Consider the following 17575-nt stretch of genomic DNA (forward strand, 5'->3'; position numbering starts at 1 on the left):
GGCTTTAATCCAGTTATTGCCTAATGTGGTTTACATTTGTGGTAGGCTAATAATGGCTTCCAAAGATCAGGTCTTAATCCTGTGTGTAAATGCTACCTCATTTGAAAAAAAAAAGTCTCTGTAGATGTAATTAAACTAAGAATTACGATAGAATCTTGGAATAATCAGAGGCCTATAAATGCAATCCTACTTCCTTAGAAGAAAGGCAGAGAAGACCTGATACATCACAGAGAGATGTGATGAAGTTGGTCTTGAAGGCTGGAAGGACATGACTGAAAACCACCAAGGGTGGAAAAAAGGAACAGATGCATTCTCTCCTAAAGCCTCTGGAGTGAGTACACTGCTGCTGACCTTTGGACTTTGGCCCAGTGAAACTGACTGTGGACTTACCCGGCCTCCAGAGCTGTAAGAGAAAACAGTTAACTCTCCATTGTTTTAAGTCACTAAATCTGTGGTCACATCATACCATGGAACTATATAATACTCAATAGTCAAGTATTCCCGCTTGGAAAGAAAAATCTCAAACTAGTACAGATGGAAATCTGCAGGACATTCAATAAGCATCAGGAGAAAAACTAATAGAAACAAACTTTCTTACCTATAACAAGCTAACAAGACCAGGTTCTCATCACCTCTCTCAATAAACTGAGTATCATAATTAAAATAATAATTCCACATAGTTCAGCCCAGCAGTTTAAATTTCAAGAGGAACATACAAATGGTATTCAGACACCTTGAGAGTCAACAAATAATCTTAGTCACACTATTTTTGGGCAAACAACAGAGAAAATTGGTACCCTTTAAATAGAAAACAGAAACAAAATTCACAAAACCCAAACAAGCTCTGAAATAAAAACTACTTTTAAGTTATAATCAAGACCATGTCAGTCTGATTTACCCTAGAGAAGAAAAGAAAATTAACAATTTACACAAAAGAAAAATTTTAAAACCTTGTTTGTGTAACAAAGATGAAAAATGAGAAACTGGAACATAACAAGTATTAACAGAGCTAAGAAAAGACATTTAAGAGATTTAAAAAATCAAGACAATTTTTTAAATGACATGAGATGCAACAATGAGTGAAGACTCTGTAGCCAACAGTCTACAGGAAGTCAAAACGAAGTCCTGGGTGCACCAAAGCACACAAACAAATGTGAGCTGACTGGAGAAAAGCATATGAATAATGCAGATTCACCAGCTTAACCAGTACACTGCCAAAAAAAAATCAAATAATGAAAGAGAAATTCGGAAGAAAGCAAAAAATTAACTGAAGGAAAGTAAGTATTAAATTTGAAGACCATAACATATTCCAGTAGACCAAATAAGAAAGAGAGACAGAAACCTAAATCAGGGTGGCCTCAGACTTAGTAACATCAGGTGATAGCCTATAATGAAGTAATGGCCTACAAATGTTGTGGGTAAAGAAATTTATTCGAAAAATTTTATTACTACTAAAGTTGCCACTTTTATATGAAAGTAACAGAAAGACAAACATGCTAACCCATGCCCCATTGCTGAAAAACCTAGACATATTCATGCAATCAAGAGAGCAGTCAAAACAAGAAACTAAAAGAAAAACTAAAGAAAATGAAATGATACAGATCACATTACCTGATGTTAATGCAAAAATGAAAGAAAAACCTCAAACATCTAGAACCTGCTTAAAGTATGCTCCTAAACTGCTTCACATTGAGTTTATTTCTATAATTGAAGAATATGTAAAAATAATGAGAAAAGGTTACTATCAGAGTTTGTGAGACATGATGAAATCATTTATGTGTGTGTGTATGTATATGTAAATCTATATACATATATTTTGGGGGGGAGTCATGGTCTCACTCTATACTTCAGGTTGGCCTTGAATTCACTCAGTAGCCAACTCTAGCCTCCAGCTCATGGTGATCTTCCTGCCTTCTCAGTGCTGGGATTAGAAGCATGTGCTACCACACCCAGCTCATATTTTGTTTTTTAAAAATAGTATGTTAGTAAAAAACAAAAACAAAACATGAAACACAAAAAACCCAAACATTGGTGCAGTGACACAAACCTGTAATCCTAGCCACTTGAAAAGCGGAGGCAAGGAGGATGGCAAGTTTGAGGCCAGCCTGGGCAACTTAGTGAAATTCTATCTCAAAGTGAAAAGTCAAAAGGAATGGGATGCAGCTCAGTGATACAGTGCACCTGTGTTCAATCCCCAGCACCATGGGGAAAAAGCAAAAGCAAAAACCAAGACACGAAATGTTCAACAAACGCACACACAAGAAATGCTATAGGATTAATGCTATAGGGTTATAATAGGTTAAGGCAAGAGAGTTATAGATGAAAAAATGAAAAGAAGAGGTAACCCACTGGCTAAAGTAGTTGAGGAAAAGATTACTCAAAATTAGAAACCAAACAGGGTATACACATATATCTCACCGGCAGAATTTATGTTAATGATACATACTATAGAATTGTACTAATAAATTTAAAAGCATGAAAGCTTAACACAGTTTTTGGAAAACACATTAATTCTTTTTTCCTCAAAGAAGTTCAGAACAAAGACCAGGAGCTGGAACAAGATAAGAAAATTATTAAAGAGCTGTCTTCTCAGAAAACTTCAGACTTCATAAAACACAAAAAAACTTTTAAAAAGGCTCAAGAACCATTCCAGGTTAAAAGACACTAAAGCCAAGTGGAATGTGCATCTGTGGACTGGCATGAGTGGGGTGTGCAGTGAAGGGGTAAAACAGAAAGCTGCAGTAAAGATCATTACTGGGACAGCTGATGAAAGCCAGCTGGGGACATGAGTTCATCATATTATTGGACAGATGTTAAATTTCCTAAACTGGATGAGAAAGTGTCCTAATTCTTAAAGGACACACATTTATATATTTGAGTCAAGGGCCATGACGTCCATAATCTTAAATGGTTCAGCAAAACTAAAAAGTTATAAAATGTGTGTATGTGCAGATGCCTGTGCTTGTGTACACTGAGAGGATCACATGCAGACACATGGAAGAAAAAAGTTAAGACAAATGTGGCAAATAGTGATAAACTGATCATTTAGTTAAGTATGGGGCTTTTTGTATTCTTTTTGAGAATTTTTTTATGTTCAATTGCTTTCAAAGTAAAACAATTAAAAATAAAACTACACTTAGGTAAGAAAATGTCAAAACTGAGATTTTCTAAACCCGAAAGGTACATACATACTGTGTAACTCTCATTACGTAAGAGTTCACAGAAAAACAAACTTCTCATTTCTTTTTACTTTAATCCTAATAAACTGACAAAGACAGCACAAAAAATAAAACTGTGGTCCAAATGTGCTCATTAACCCAAAAGCAAAAAAATCTTAAGTAAAATCTATATTACAAATCACCAAGTAGGGGTCTCTTTAGCAGCATTAACTATGAGCCAACATTAGGCAGCTTATTAATATATCATCTCTTTACAAGTCCAAAGAAAAGCTCATGATCATGTCACATGGTAAAAGAGATTGGTCAAATTCATTCTTTCCTTAATATGCTAATTCATGCCTCCTGGCAAAAAGGATGTATTGTGATTAGTGCAAGTCACAGTAAAAAAAGGACAAGGGTTTCTACTCTTTTCTCTGTAATTTAGCAATGTCTCAAAATAGTGAGTTTAAGATAAATAAATAGATGCAAAGTTATGAGAGAGATCAAATTACTATTGGGAGCTAAACACATGATGACAAACTCAAACATACCAACCACACTTACTTAAGCCCGTAATCACAAAACTTGGGAGACTGGGGCAGGAGGATCTTAAGTCTGAGGCCAGCCTGAGCTATGTAGTAAGTTCAAGGCTGGGGTAGACTCCATAGCACAATCTTGTCTCAAAAAACCCAACAAACCTAAACAAGCAACAACGCATAGGGAAAAAGGGGCAAAAAATTGTAAGACTACATAAAATCATGTGAGAAAACTATGAGTAAGCATTTAGAAAAGTAAAAGAATCACGCATGGCAGTGTGCAGCCTTAATCCCAGCCTTCTAATGGGCTGAGACAGGAGAACCATGAGTTCTAGATCAGCCTGGACAACTCAATGAGACCATCTCAACGGGAGGGACAGGGCGACTGGAAATGCAGCTCAGTGGAAGTGAGGGTCTTGGATCAATCTCCAGTGTCTCTTTAAATTTTTATTTTAGGAAAGAAAAACACAGATGAACAGATAGAAAAAAGACAGAGAAGGAAGAAAAGCAAGAGACAGAAGAGAGAAAATGAAGACAAAATAGCAATTAAAAGTAAATAAGTAACGAACATTCAGGATTTTTAAGAAGAGGGCTTTTAAATAAAAACTCCTTTCTGTGAAAGATTGACTATTATAAAGACAGTTATCATGCTCCCTTTAATATTAGATACATTTGAAAAACCCTCGATGAAATATTCCAAAGTACATATGAGAGACTACGTCAACAGATAAGGCAAACTTTATTTTAAATTGTCTCTTAAGGAGGCAAAGGCGATGTACAGGAAATTATTAGCAGAGCACGACTAAGGCTTCCAAAGCAGTAGTGCGAACAGAGATTCATCAACTGGTGTTGCTGATGAACTCTGCCTCACACCTTAAAAAAGATGCCACAAATTAAGGGTTTACGTTAGAAATACTAGTAATAAATCCATACCAGTATATCTGGGTAAGTATTCATGTGTTCTTAAGGCAGGGAAGAACTTTCTAAGGATGCCAGTAATGGTACAAGGCAAAAGACTGAATCCAGAGAAAGTGACTCAAGGTGAGTGAAAACTTCTACTCTGTAAAACAAAGTTTATAAAGCTGAAAGACAAGCATCTCTAAAGGTCTGCAATACAGAGCTCACTTTCCTAAGATGGTAAAAGATCCATAACAAAAATGAACACTTCAAAGGAAAAGGAATGTGCTAAGAACATTAAAAAGTAATTCAATGAATAAAATAATAAAGTGGCTAATAAATGGAGCAATGATCAACCTTACTAGCTGTAATAATTATTTTTTACCATTGTCTCAAAGGTAATTTATGACCACTGTTGGTACAGAAGTAAAGATACGCTTCCCATAAATAGAAGAGTTGTTATCTTTCTGAGGGATATGTGAGTAACAGGAACAGCAACCCACACAGGTTAGCTTTAAAGTAGTTTAAAAGACTTGGACATCTCTGAACAGTGTGACACTGTTGTGGGTCTGAGCACAGGGCCCATTAAATATGTAGCTGTCATGTCAATTTCCTGGCTAAGGTAGTAGCAGAGTGTTTATAATACACAATTTGTGGTCAATCTGTATTTAAATAATTGGACTAAGTGGTTAATATCAGTATTTCCAGTACTCAAGAGAATCAGAAAAGCAAAATAATGGTACCTGAATCTACACAGGAGAGCTTAATATTCTTTAACAAATGCTTCTCAGATCTCATGTTTTCTAAACACACATCAATCATAGCAAAATTTAAATTTCTAAATCTTATTTTAGTTAGAGATGGAAGTTTTCTTATAGCATCTATTACTCTTGCAGTTTACAGAAACAGTATCTCTAGACTGTCCCTTTAGGACTAGAAACATCTCCTAAATTCCTCTGATTCAATATATTTCAGCAAAACTCCATCCTGAAGGTTTCCTAATTACATCTACAAATTTTTCTCCATCTGTAATACAGATTCAGATATAAAAGTTATAAAGATTTATGTAGAGGAAATCTTTTATAAAGGAATTCTTATTAAAATGTTTTGTAAACAGTTTCATTACTAATAAACATTACAGCAGGTAACAATCTTATTAAATAATAAGTTTCAAAGGCAGCTATTTTAAAAACAACAAGAGGCATTATGGTAGCCATTGCTGATTTCTTATTATCTTGTTTTGAAATCATGTATCACACTTTTGTTTTGCTGTTTTATTCTCTTTAAAATAAAAATAAATAAATCTCAATTGTTCCAAAGAAAATATAACGTATACTTTGCTTCTTAAAAAATTATATACACAAGATTTTAGACATAAAAAACCAAACATAAGGCTTTTAAAAACACTAACAAGTCAAATACAGGTATTAACAGCTTCCAATAGTTAACAGCTTCCTTCCTCAAGATTTCATTTGTTTACTACAAGATTTTACTGACTTCTTGTGTGACTTTCTGACATTCTTGGGACATTTTTATTGCCTGCTCCTAAACATTCACTAAAAATAGCTACTTTGAAGAAAATGATGCGACTTTATGGTAGTCACTGTTGATTTTCTATTGGCTTTGTTTTGTTTTGAAGTCCTGTATTGCTTGTACTGTTCTGATTTGCTGTATTTTTTTGCTTTTACTGCCTTTAAAATTAAAAAAAAAAAAAAAGATGATCTAACCAGAAAGTCTTGTTATGGTTTGTATGTCAATGTCCCCTAACAGCTTCATGTGGTCAGGGGGTGGGGATGGGGTGGCTTTTGAAGGTGGCTGCATCTAATGTTTGTGATCGGTTCTTTTGTCTAGGACTGGGATTGGCAGTATGAATGCTGCATCCGCCCAGGGGCAGGGAGCCACCATGCAATACGAGGGAGGGAAGGAGGCACACTCTTCTCTTACTGTACCTGTCATGAACAGCTGCTCCTTAGCACACTACTCTGCCTTGAACCTGCTGAACATGGACTGAAACCTCCAAAACTCTAAGCTAAATAAACATTTCTTTCATTTTGGGCATCAAGTATTTTGTCCCAGTAACAAGAAAAAAGTAGCCTCTTATGTATGAAATGAAGCAGTTTTTCCATGAACTCCATCTCTCTACAGGAGAGACCTCTAGGGAAGCCTATGGGTAAGGATGGAACCGAGAATGGGACTCTCCCTATCTGGGAAAACCCAGGAAAATGGTGACACCTAGTCCTCTGGTGACTGACCTGAAAAATAATCCAAAGGCTCCATGTGTTTCCCAACCTGTGCTGACTCCCACCTTAAGACCTTGGGTCCTAAAGAGAACACATTACAGTTCAGCTCCAAAGCTTTTACACCAAGAAAGAAAGTATCTCAAGGGTGCTAAATCTCATCAAAAAAAGAGTTAGGTATCTTTCGTGTTTTATTGGATAAGTAATTAAAATTCAGAATTCACGGCTAAAATTTTAAATTTCAACTAACTATCTTATCTTCCATCATATACTGCCTTTGCCTTGTGTTTCTTTGCTTGAGGCTTTTTCTCTCTCAAACATCTTACAAGTTTTATTCAGTTGCCCACATTAGTATCCCGGAAATCCAAACACTCCTTATTACTCTTGTTCTTGCCAATATGTCCCTCCTCAGCCTGAGCAATTTTTTCTATTTTTCCTTCTTAATTTTAATTCTTTCTCATTCTTGGAATTGGTAGGAGAGTAAGATGGTAGGCTCTTTCAGCAAGGCAGTTGAAAAGGAAAATGTATTTCTACCAGTGTGAGTCTGAAAGGCTGAGGAGAAATGGTCACTACATGGCATGATGTATGTATGTATCTACATATATGTGTGTGTGTGCGCGTGTGCATGCGCACACACACACACCATTTTAGGGCAAGCTCACGGGCTGCAGTGAACCACAGGGAATGTACCAAGGGAGGATGAGGACCAGTGGAACTTACTCTTCATAGCTGTAACAGTAGTGACAAGTTGATTCTTGACTTAAATTTGGCTATAATTTCTCCATTACTGAATATTTTCCCTGGTTGACAAGAAGTCATTATTTAAACTGTAAAACACTAGCTGGGTGTGATAGCACATACCTGTAATTCCAGCACTCAGGAAACTGAGGGAGAAAGATTACAAACTAAAGATTGGCCAGGAATTCATTGCAACACTTCTTTAAAATTTTTATTTATCTATTTTTGAAGCAGAGTCTCACTATGTATAACCTGAGAGGGAGAAGAATAGGCTTTATCCTCGGGGTTGTTAAAATTCCTCAAGACTAAATTATGGTAAAGCTGGGTGTAATGGTGCATATTTGTAATACCAGCACTCTGGAGACTGAGGAAGGACTGCTGTGAGTTTGAGGCCAGTCTGAGCTACAAAGTGAGTTGAAGGCCAGCCTGCACTGTAATGTGAGACCCTGTCTCAAACTAAACTAATAAACTAAACTACTAAACAAATAAGTAAACTGTGGTAAAGCTAGGCATAGCACAGCACATCTGTGGATCCAGTTACTTAGGAGGCTGAGACAGGAAGATTTAAGTTTGATACCAGAACCTATCTCAAAAGAAAATTTAAGAAAGGATGGGGCTATAGCTCAGTGGTAGAGTGTTTGCCTCATATGCACAAGCCCTGGGTTTAATCTTGAGTACTGATAGAAACTAAAAGGGGAGAGGGTGACTTTTATGACATGTAAATTACAAAGCTTCATAAAATACTGGCGCAGGTTTTTTGTGGTTTTTCTATGAATTCATAGAATTGAATTACATAGAATATGAATTACAGAGAATTGAGACAAGAGACAGGGCCTGTCAAGGCAACTGGATAAGTGGACCCGTCAATTATAGAGACCTGGGGCTGGGGATTTAGCTCAGTGGCATAAGCGCCTGCCTTGCAAACAGGCAGTCGTGAGTTCAATCCCTGGTACCGATAGAAAGCAAAAAGACCAAAAAAAAAAAAATATATATATATATATAGAGACCTAAGACACGTGCACCAAACCCTACACCTGGGATCAATTAGAAAATGCTATCTTCAGTTCTTCTGGCAGGCAATCCAGCAGGTTTTTGACAGGACAGCAAAGATCTGAAATCAGAGTGGGTGATACAAAGGACAGCAGCCATCAACCTTTTTGTCACTGTGCTGCTGCTTTTCACAGTGGTCTGTTTTCATCCTGTGGAGACTACTTTTTTCCCCATCTAGTTAGCTCAAGCACATTTCTTTTCCTATCTTCAATCAATGTAAAATCTTGCTGTCATTTGCATGTATCTTTACCAATTCTTGAATTAGAACAGGAATCTGGAAAGACTCTCTAGAAGGGAGTCAATAGTACCTGGAACTCTGATAACACTAGTATTAAAAATGACTATGGAGGGCTGGGGATTTAGCTCAGCGACACAAGTGCCTGCCTGGCAAGCACAAGGTCCTGCGTTTGATCCTGGGCATCAAAAACAAAACAAACATTTGACTATGGAATCTAAATGTATATAGACTAATACAGAAAATATTTGTTAATGTCAAAGGTTAAAAAGTTACTTGGAAATTTTTCAGCTGCCAAATTTTCCTTCATCTTATAGCCTCAACTAAATATTTACTTTTTTGATTAAATATTTAACTTACCCTCTATCCAAGCAACTAAACTTCAGTGAAACAATTTTAATGTGAAACAGTCAAAACAAACAGGATATAGCTCTTCTGTGTAAGAGAGCACCTTTAGCCCAAAATTAAGAAAAATAGTCTTTACCATATCAGGTAAAAATTTACAAGTACAGAAACCATGGCTTGTACAAATACTAGTGACAATTTCAATTTTGCAAAGTGCACCTAAGACAGAATCTTGCTACTTGTGATGCTTCTTTCACTGTTTCATGATTTCTTATCGACATCATCTGTGTATGTTCTATGAGCTGAATTACTACTGCATAAGGTAACTGTTTCTAATTTCTACAAAGATGTATTCTGCATAATAAAGTAAATTCTGTAAGTATACTGTATCTGCATAATAAAGTTCTGTAAGTATACTGTTTAACTGCCTGAAAAATAAGCTAAATTTAGCTGGAGGGCTTTGGTGACTGTAAAAGAGACTGACCTATTTTCACAATTATAGTACAAGCAAAACTCTGAAGATTTCCATGGCATAGCACTATTTCATCTTTAAAGTTTTCCAAGAAAGTCCTACTATCTGCAATCTCAACTGCTAACTAATTCTAATTTATGGTTTTCAGTGACTTGTCCACAAATTCGGAACTAAATCCTTAGTTCACTATTTTTAATCTTTGTATATTTGGGGATTCAGATTAAGACTGACCCAGAAAACAACACAAACATCCTTAGCCAATCCATTCTTTTTTCTCTTCTTAAATAAACAAAACTACTTGTGCAGAACATTTTTGAGTATTTGCTGATAACCTTGCATTTGTATGCTGAAAAAAGGAGGAAAGTACTAACACGTCAGCCCATAAAGTGTGACTTAAGATGTTCTGTGCATTGGATGATGGATGCTGGGGAAGAGGGGAAAACAAAAAAATTTTAAAGTGTAATTTTTTTAAAAATTTAGTAGCTTAAAAATTATGTCCAGAGCTGGTGGTACACATCTGTAATGTCAACCCTTGGGAGGCCAAAGCAGGAGGACTGCTGAAAATTTGAGGCCAGCCTGGCCTACATAGCAAGTTCAAGTCTAGTCTAAATTACAAAGTGAGTCCCAGCCTCAAAACAAAACATAGCCAATACTTAAACAGTCTCATTTCAGGCCAAAGGGAACGTCTCAAGTTTCTACCACCACTTTCCTTGTCTCAGGAAACAATCTACCGTTAGCTGCAAGCCTATAGAATCATTTATTTTCCTTACAAATTACCTTTCACTTCAGATTTAAGATTTATATGGGACGAGACTACGTCTTTGATGCTTAGGAGTTAGCATGTGACAATGAATGTGTGGGACAAATGAATGACAATCATCATTCTGACTTCTTGCCCATCAACACTGAATCTTTTCTATACAAAAATAGGTATTCTCATAAAAACTAACTGCCAACTGCCAACAACTACCATTTCCATTTAGGTATTCTTTAGATACATAGTTTTGGTTTTTGTTTTATACCTTCAGAAACATTTGTGACAGGTTTTTAGTGAGAAAATATTGCAGACATCAGGCATGTTAACATATGCCTGTAACCCCACCACTAAAGGAAGCTGAGACAAGAGGATTCCAAATTCACACCTACTCTACGCCACTTACCAACCTAGCAAAACCCTGACTCAAAATTAATTATTTTTAAAATGGAGGTAGGGCTGGAGACACAGAACATGTAAAGGCCCTGGGTTCATTCCCCAGTAGCAGGGGGAAAGTGTGCACAGAAAAGCAAATCATCAGCTTATTCATCCAAGACTTCATAGTCAGATTTATGTTCATTAATAACTTCATTCTGTGTGGTGCTGGGGATTGAACATAGGGCCTCGTGCACAGTAGGCAATCTCCTTACCAACTCAGGTGTATCCCATCCTTCATTTATGACTTGAAACACTTTCTCAACATCGATACACACACATCTCCGTTAGGGAAAGATGCCATATAAAATACAATGTAAATGATAAAGAGAAAACATATATAGTCATGATCAGAGGTTAGATAACCATATTACTTTTATTCTTGTTAATGGTGTAACAGACAATTTCCCTGAGCTATTTATTTATTCATCTGTTCAGTTATTGAACATTCATGGATAGGTTAATTTTCTTAAGTTTCTTCTATGTGAAAAGCAATATTTAAGATAATTTAAGACAGAAAGAGGAGTTAACTTTTGGGAGCACAGGAATCTGTCTCTTACGTTACTAGACAAGAATGTCTAACCTAGTTTTGCAGTTCTGCTACAAAAAAAGAATCCCAATTGCACCGAGCTCTTTATTTTCCTGACTTTAGCATAGCAGTCAACATCACTAGGCAGCTGACTAGTTGCTGATGCACTTAAGATACCATGAAGCATTTTTCTAGACAGAGAAATGAAGGTGACAGAAAAGGAATACAACAGGGGAAGCTACAGGTTGACTGCAGAAAAAACGCTGCCACTTTTAACAGCCACTTGACATCCATAACAGTTTAAAGACTCTTAATAATAATATTCTATGGCTTTAAAAAAATGAAGATTTTATTTACTCTCAACATTCTGAAGCATGATGGCATATTGAAAGGTAAGTTTTGAGATTCTGTTTAAAAAACAAAACACACAGCATTGTTTAGCTTTTATCATTAATATTTCCACTGTTAAATTTTTGTACCAAAGGCAGGCAAGCTTTATTGTCTATAAATGGAACATCCAATGTAATAAAATTTCCTACCATTTACACTAAAGAGAAAGGAAGTAGGGGTAAGACTACAGGATAATAAGAGCTGGTAACAAATCATGCTTTTATTCTTGTTAATGGTGTAACAGACAATTCTTAAATCACCAGTCTTTTTTTTTTGATGCCAGGGTTGAACCCAGGTCTTTCTTATTGAGGTATATCATCAGCCCTCTTTATTTTTTTTATATTGGACAGGATGTCTCTAAGCTGCTAAAATGTCCAGGCTGGGCTTGAACTTGGGATCTTCTTGCCTCAGCTTCCCAGAGAACTGGGATTAAAGTGCACCACCATGTCTATCAAGTGACATATTCTTTAAATAAAGCATAACTCAAAAAAAAAGTTTATCTACATCCTTGCCTAAAACAAGTCCTGTAGAATAGTATCAAGTAACAGCCTAAATTTAAACTGGATTATATATACATAACATATGCCTTCCCATTGTTTGGTGAATTTCTGGTTTACATTCAATTTTTTCATGTGTTTGTCAGAAAATAAGGAGACATTACAAATATTAAACAGTCTTACATTGCATAGCTATTTAAAATGAATAAAAGGTCTTCAAGGAATTTATTTTCAATAAACTTAACATGGAGATTTTCACTTACAGTATAATCTCTAATGCAAGCCCAATTAGGAAGCTTGTGTTTAAAGGCTATTTTCTAGGGTTGGGAGAGTACAACTCAGCAGTGGAATGTGTTTATCATGAGCGCCAGCACCAAGAAATAAAATAAAAAAACCAAAACATATTTGCTTAAACTCATTAAAAAATTTCATGGACCAATCAATGAAATTAACTTGTAACAGTGGGTTCCAAAGTAGTGACCGTGCTGGCCAGGTGAGTGGTACATACCTCTAATCTCAGCCACTCAGGTAAAACAGGAAGATCCAAATTCAAAGTTGGGGCAGCATGGTGAGACCTCACCTTAGAGAATAAAAAGAGGGTGCTTACTTCAGCAGCACATGCACTACAACTGGAACAAAGCAGAGAAGATGGCCCAAGGTAATGATGACACACAAATTCACAAAGTGGTCCACTATTTTTTTCAACAAATAAACTGTCGTAGTATACAAAGAGAACCAACAAAAGGGGGAAGTATAACTTCAAGGACTATCATACAGAAGTATTGTAAGATTGAATTTGTGGATACTGTAATACCCAAAAGTAATTCTTTTGGCAAAACATAGACAAGATTCTCACAAGCTCTCCTCATTCTCTAGTCTCCAACCTGCAGTACTCTTCGCCCTAAAAAAGGGAGGAGAAAAAAGGAAACAAACCAAAAGTTCACAGCAATTATATTAAGTATCCCGCAGTGTATTTCAGAGAAATAGGTAAAATATTAGACAAACCAGAACAGTTCAAATTTTGAACAGCAGAATCAACAAGGATATGGAATCCTTGAAAAGATGTCAACAGAAATGCCTCAAATAAAAAACTATGGAATTCATACAATGCAGAAAGGATGAATATGAAAACAGAGTATATGGTACTTTAAGACAAAATAGTGAATTACGACAGAGTTCAAAGAAGCCAAAAAAGAAAGAGAACAAAAGAAGACTTTAGCTTCTAGATGATGACAAGGCGACCAATCCAAGGCTAACTGGAGTCAGAGAAAAACTAGACGATGGCACAGATGGATTCCCTAACATACCTACACTAATCATAGAAGAAAATTTTCCAAACAAAAGAGTTCATAGTACAAGTAAGTGATGTTTATAGGACACCAAACGATGATGAAAGGAGACGTTTGCCAAGGAACATCCTTATTAAACACACAAATATTCAGAAAGAAAAAATCCAGAATTTTAAAGGCAGCCAGAGAAAAACAAACAAGAAACAAATAACAAACAAAAAATCACATATACAAGTAAACCAATCAGAATTACAGCAGACTTTTCAGTACAAACTCTGAAGGCCAGAAGAGCTTGGAGTTTAAACCCTAAAGGCAAATAACTTCCAATATAGATTAATTTACCCAGCAAAGCTATCCTTCAAAATAGATGGAGAAACAAGCTATTTCCATGAAAAAGACCAGCTCAGAAGACTTATGAGTGCTAAAACAACTAAGAAAAAACATACTCAAGAATATTCTAGACAGAAGCAAGGAATTTGACACACCTAAAAAGAGGGGAAACTAGTGGGCTCAAAGAAGAATCTGCCAACAGATAAAGAAGGCAGTGATAGTAAATAACCAACAACTTTCGTAATATCTCTCAGTACTATCTCCACTGTAAACAGCCTCAACTCTGCAATCAAAGGACAAGACTGATAGACTATGTCAAAAACAAAACAAAAAAACAGAATCCAACAATCTGCTGCATTTAAGAAACAAATCTGATCCAAAAAGATATTCACAGATTAAAAATTAAAGGATGGAAAAGAGCATTTCATGTACCAGCACTCTAAAAGCAAATGGGTAGCAATTCTACTATATGTCGAACTTCAGGTTAAAATTGGTTACAGCCAGGCGTGGTGATGTATTTGTATAATTCCAGCAGTTGGGAGGCTGAGGCAGGAGGATCACTGCCAAGTTCAAGGCCAGCTTGGGCTACATAATAAGTTCAAGATTTGCCTAAACTAAATGGGGAGACTGTCTCAAAAAACAAAAGAAATATACAAACAAAAAACTTCAACCTAATTGAAGAGACAGCGGTCACTGCATAGGAACAATCCAACAAGAAAAGAGAACACTTAAACAGTAAGTACTGGAGCATCTATCATCATAAAACAAAAACTGCTGAAATTAAAAGATCAAATAAACACAACCACAGTAGGGGACTTTAAAACTCCACTCTCTCAGACTGACTAACTGAACAAACAAATCCATAAAGAAATCGCAGATCTTTCTGACACATCTCCTTGAACACATAGATTTAATATATGCAGAGTATTCCATCCCTCTGCAACAGTGTATATTCTTTTCAGCAGCACATGGTACTTTCTCCAAAACGGACCACATACTATGCCACAAAGCCTGTTTCTATAAATCTAAAAGAACTGAAATTACTCCATGAATCAGACACTGCAATGAAAATAAAAATCAACAAAAGAAATTTCAGAAAAATATTAAAGAATAATTTTTAAAATTTCTGGAAATTAGTGACAATAACAAAACCTCTGGGACACCATGAAAGCAGTCCTAAAAGGAAAATTCACCACTCAGTACTCATATTAGGAAAACAGAGCAAGTCTAAATAAGTAACCCTATGAGAAATCTTAAGATACTTGAAAAATAACAAAAGATCCAGGTTCAAACTGAAATTGAGAAGAAAATTATAAAGATGACTGCAGAAATCAATTAAATTGAGATAAAAATACTGCTAAAAAATTGACAAATTAAAGAACTGGTTCTTTGAAAGAATATATAAAATAGGTAGGTCCTTAGCCAAATACATAGAGAGAGAGAGAAAAATACATCAGTGGAATTAGAAATGAAAGAGGTTAAATCATAACAGACATGGTTAAAATTCTGAAGATAATAACTACTTTGAAAAATTACATTTCAACAAGTTAACAAATTTTGAAGAAACTGACAATTTCTAGGCACATGTAAGCTACCGAAACTAACCTAAAAAGACATAAATATGCTTAACAACCCAATAACAAACACTTACGTTGATACAGTAATAATCTACCAAATTAGAAAAAGCCTAGGACCTGATGAATTCACTGCTAAATTCTACAAAACCTTTACAAGCTCTTTAAAGAAAACTGAAAGGATGCAGCCCTCCCAAACTCATTTATGGAAGCCAGTTATCACCCTGATTCCCAAAACCTGACAAAGACCTAACTTAAAATACAAAATGATAGACCGATCTCTTCAATGAACATAGATGCAAGAATCTTCAACAAGATACCAGCAAAGAGAATGCAGCATATTATCAATAAGATAATATAACATAATCAAGAAGGTTTTATGCAAGGATGGTTCAACATACATAAGTCAATAAATGTAATATATCACATGAACAGGTACAAGACAAAAAACCCACCATACCAATAAATGAAGAAAAGGCTTTCAACAAAATCCAACAAGAAAAGAGAACACTGATAACCATATAAACACTAAGTACTGGAGCATCTATCATCATAAAACAAAAACTGCTGAAATTAAAAGATTAAATAAACACAACCACAGTAGGGGACTTTAAAACTCCACTTTCTCCGACAGACCAACTAAACAAACAAATCCATACTGCAGACCTTTCTGACACACCCCTTGAACACATGGATTTAATATAAGCAGAGTGTTCCACCCCTCTGCACAGTGTCTATCAGCAGCACATGGGACTTTCTCCATGCCCTTTCATGACTAAAATCCTGAGGAAAACAGGTATAGAAAGACATACCTGAGTATCATAAAGACTATTGACGACAAACCAATATCCAGGATCATACTAAATGGAGAAAAAAAGAAAAGCACTGCCCCTGAAATCAGGAACAAGACAAGGATGTCCACTATGGCTGCTTCTTCCATCATAGTACGTAAAACACTAGCCTGAGCAAAAGAAAGTAACAAAAGGGATACATATAAGAAAGGAACAATTCAAATTGTCATTATTTGCAGATGATGTGATACTCTACATAGAAGACCTTCAGAGAACTCCACCAAAAAACTCCACCAATAGCACACTTCAGCAAAGTAGCAGTATGCAAACTCAACACATAAAAATCACTAGTATTTGTACACTAATACTGAATAGGAAAGGAAATTAGGAAAATGCCATTCACAGAAGTTTAAAGAAAAATGAAATATTTAGGAATTAACCTAATCAAGGAAGTGAAAGACCTCCACAAAGAAAACTATGGCACTCTGGAGGACACTGAAGACGACATCAGAAAATGGAAAGATGTCCCTTGCTCCTGGAAAGGTAGAATCAATAGTCAAAACGGCCATATTTCCAAAAATACTATACAGATTCAATGCAGTCCCAATCAAAGTACCAACAACGAACTTTACAGATGTACAGAAAACAATCTTAAAACTCATTATCGAGTCAGAACAGCAAAAGTAATTTTGAGTATCAAGAGGAAAGCAAGCAGCATAGCAATACTTGACTTCAAGCTATACTACAAAGCAACAGTAATTAAAAATGGTACCGGATACATGGATCAATGGAACAGAACTGAGAATATAGAAACCGCCCCAGACTTATTCAACTATTTGATTTTTGACAAAGGAACCAAAAACATATTGGAGGAAAGTCTATTTAACAGTTTGTGTGTTGGGAAAACTGGTTACGTGTTTGTGGAAGAGTGAAAATGGACCCTTGTTTCTCCCCATATACTAAACTAAAATCAAAATAGATCAAAGATCTAAACAGTAACAAGAAAATTAAACCTACTGAAACATTTGAAGACACAGGTGCAGGAAAGGATATCCTAAAAAGAACATTAATCACATTAAGAAGTAACAACAAAAATACAGACTAAAAACTTGTATAGCCAAAAAAAAAAAAAAAAAAAAAAAACCATCAATCAGTAGAGAGAAGGGACAACCTACAGAATGGTAGTAAATTTTGCCTGCTACTCCTCAGAAAACTAATATCCTCTATATACAAAGAACACAAAAAAATTAAGCTTCTAAAATTAAAGACCAGTCAAGAAATGAAGACACTTCACAGAGGAATACTGATGGTCAACAAA

General features: G+C 35.7%; 1 protein-coding gene across 4 annotated transcripts in view; it reads right to left on the reverse strand.

Moving 5' to 3' along the window:
* Ppm1a (protein phosphatase, Mg2+/Mn2+ dependent 1A) overlaps positions 1-17575 on the reverse strand; it is a 46438-nt gene that overhangs the window by 18871 nt on the left and 9992 nt on the right. Inside the window, exon 1 of one of the 4 annotated variants that reach the window (XM_063241117.1) lies at positions 12782-12853. The exons of the other annotated variants lie outside the window; for them this stretch is intronic. The gene's annotated coding sequence lies outside the window, so the exon portion shown is untranslated. Of the gene's footprint in view, positions 1-12781; positions 12854-17575 lie in introns of those variants that run through there. 4 annotated transcript variants of the gene reach the window in all.

Source organism: Cavia porcellus, unplaced genomic scaffold (genome assembly GCF_034190915.1).
Source record: "Cavia porcellus strain 051 isolate PalLab524CR breed Dunkin Hartley unplaced genomic scaffold, mCavPor4.1 scaffold_31, whole genome shotgun sequence".
NCBI classification, from domain to species: Eukaryota; Metazoa; Chordata; class Mammalia; order Rodentia; family Caviidae; genus Cavia; species Cavia porcellus.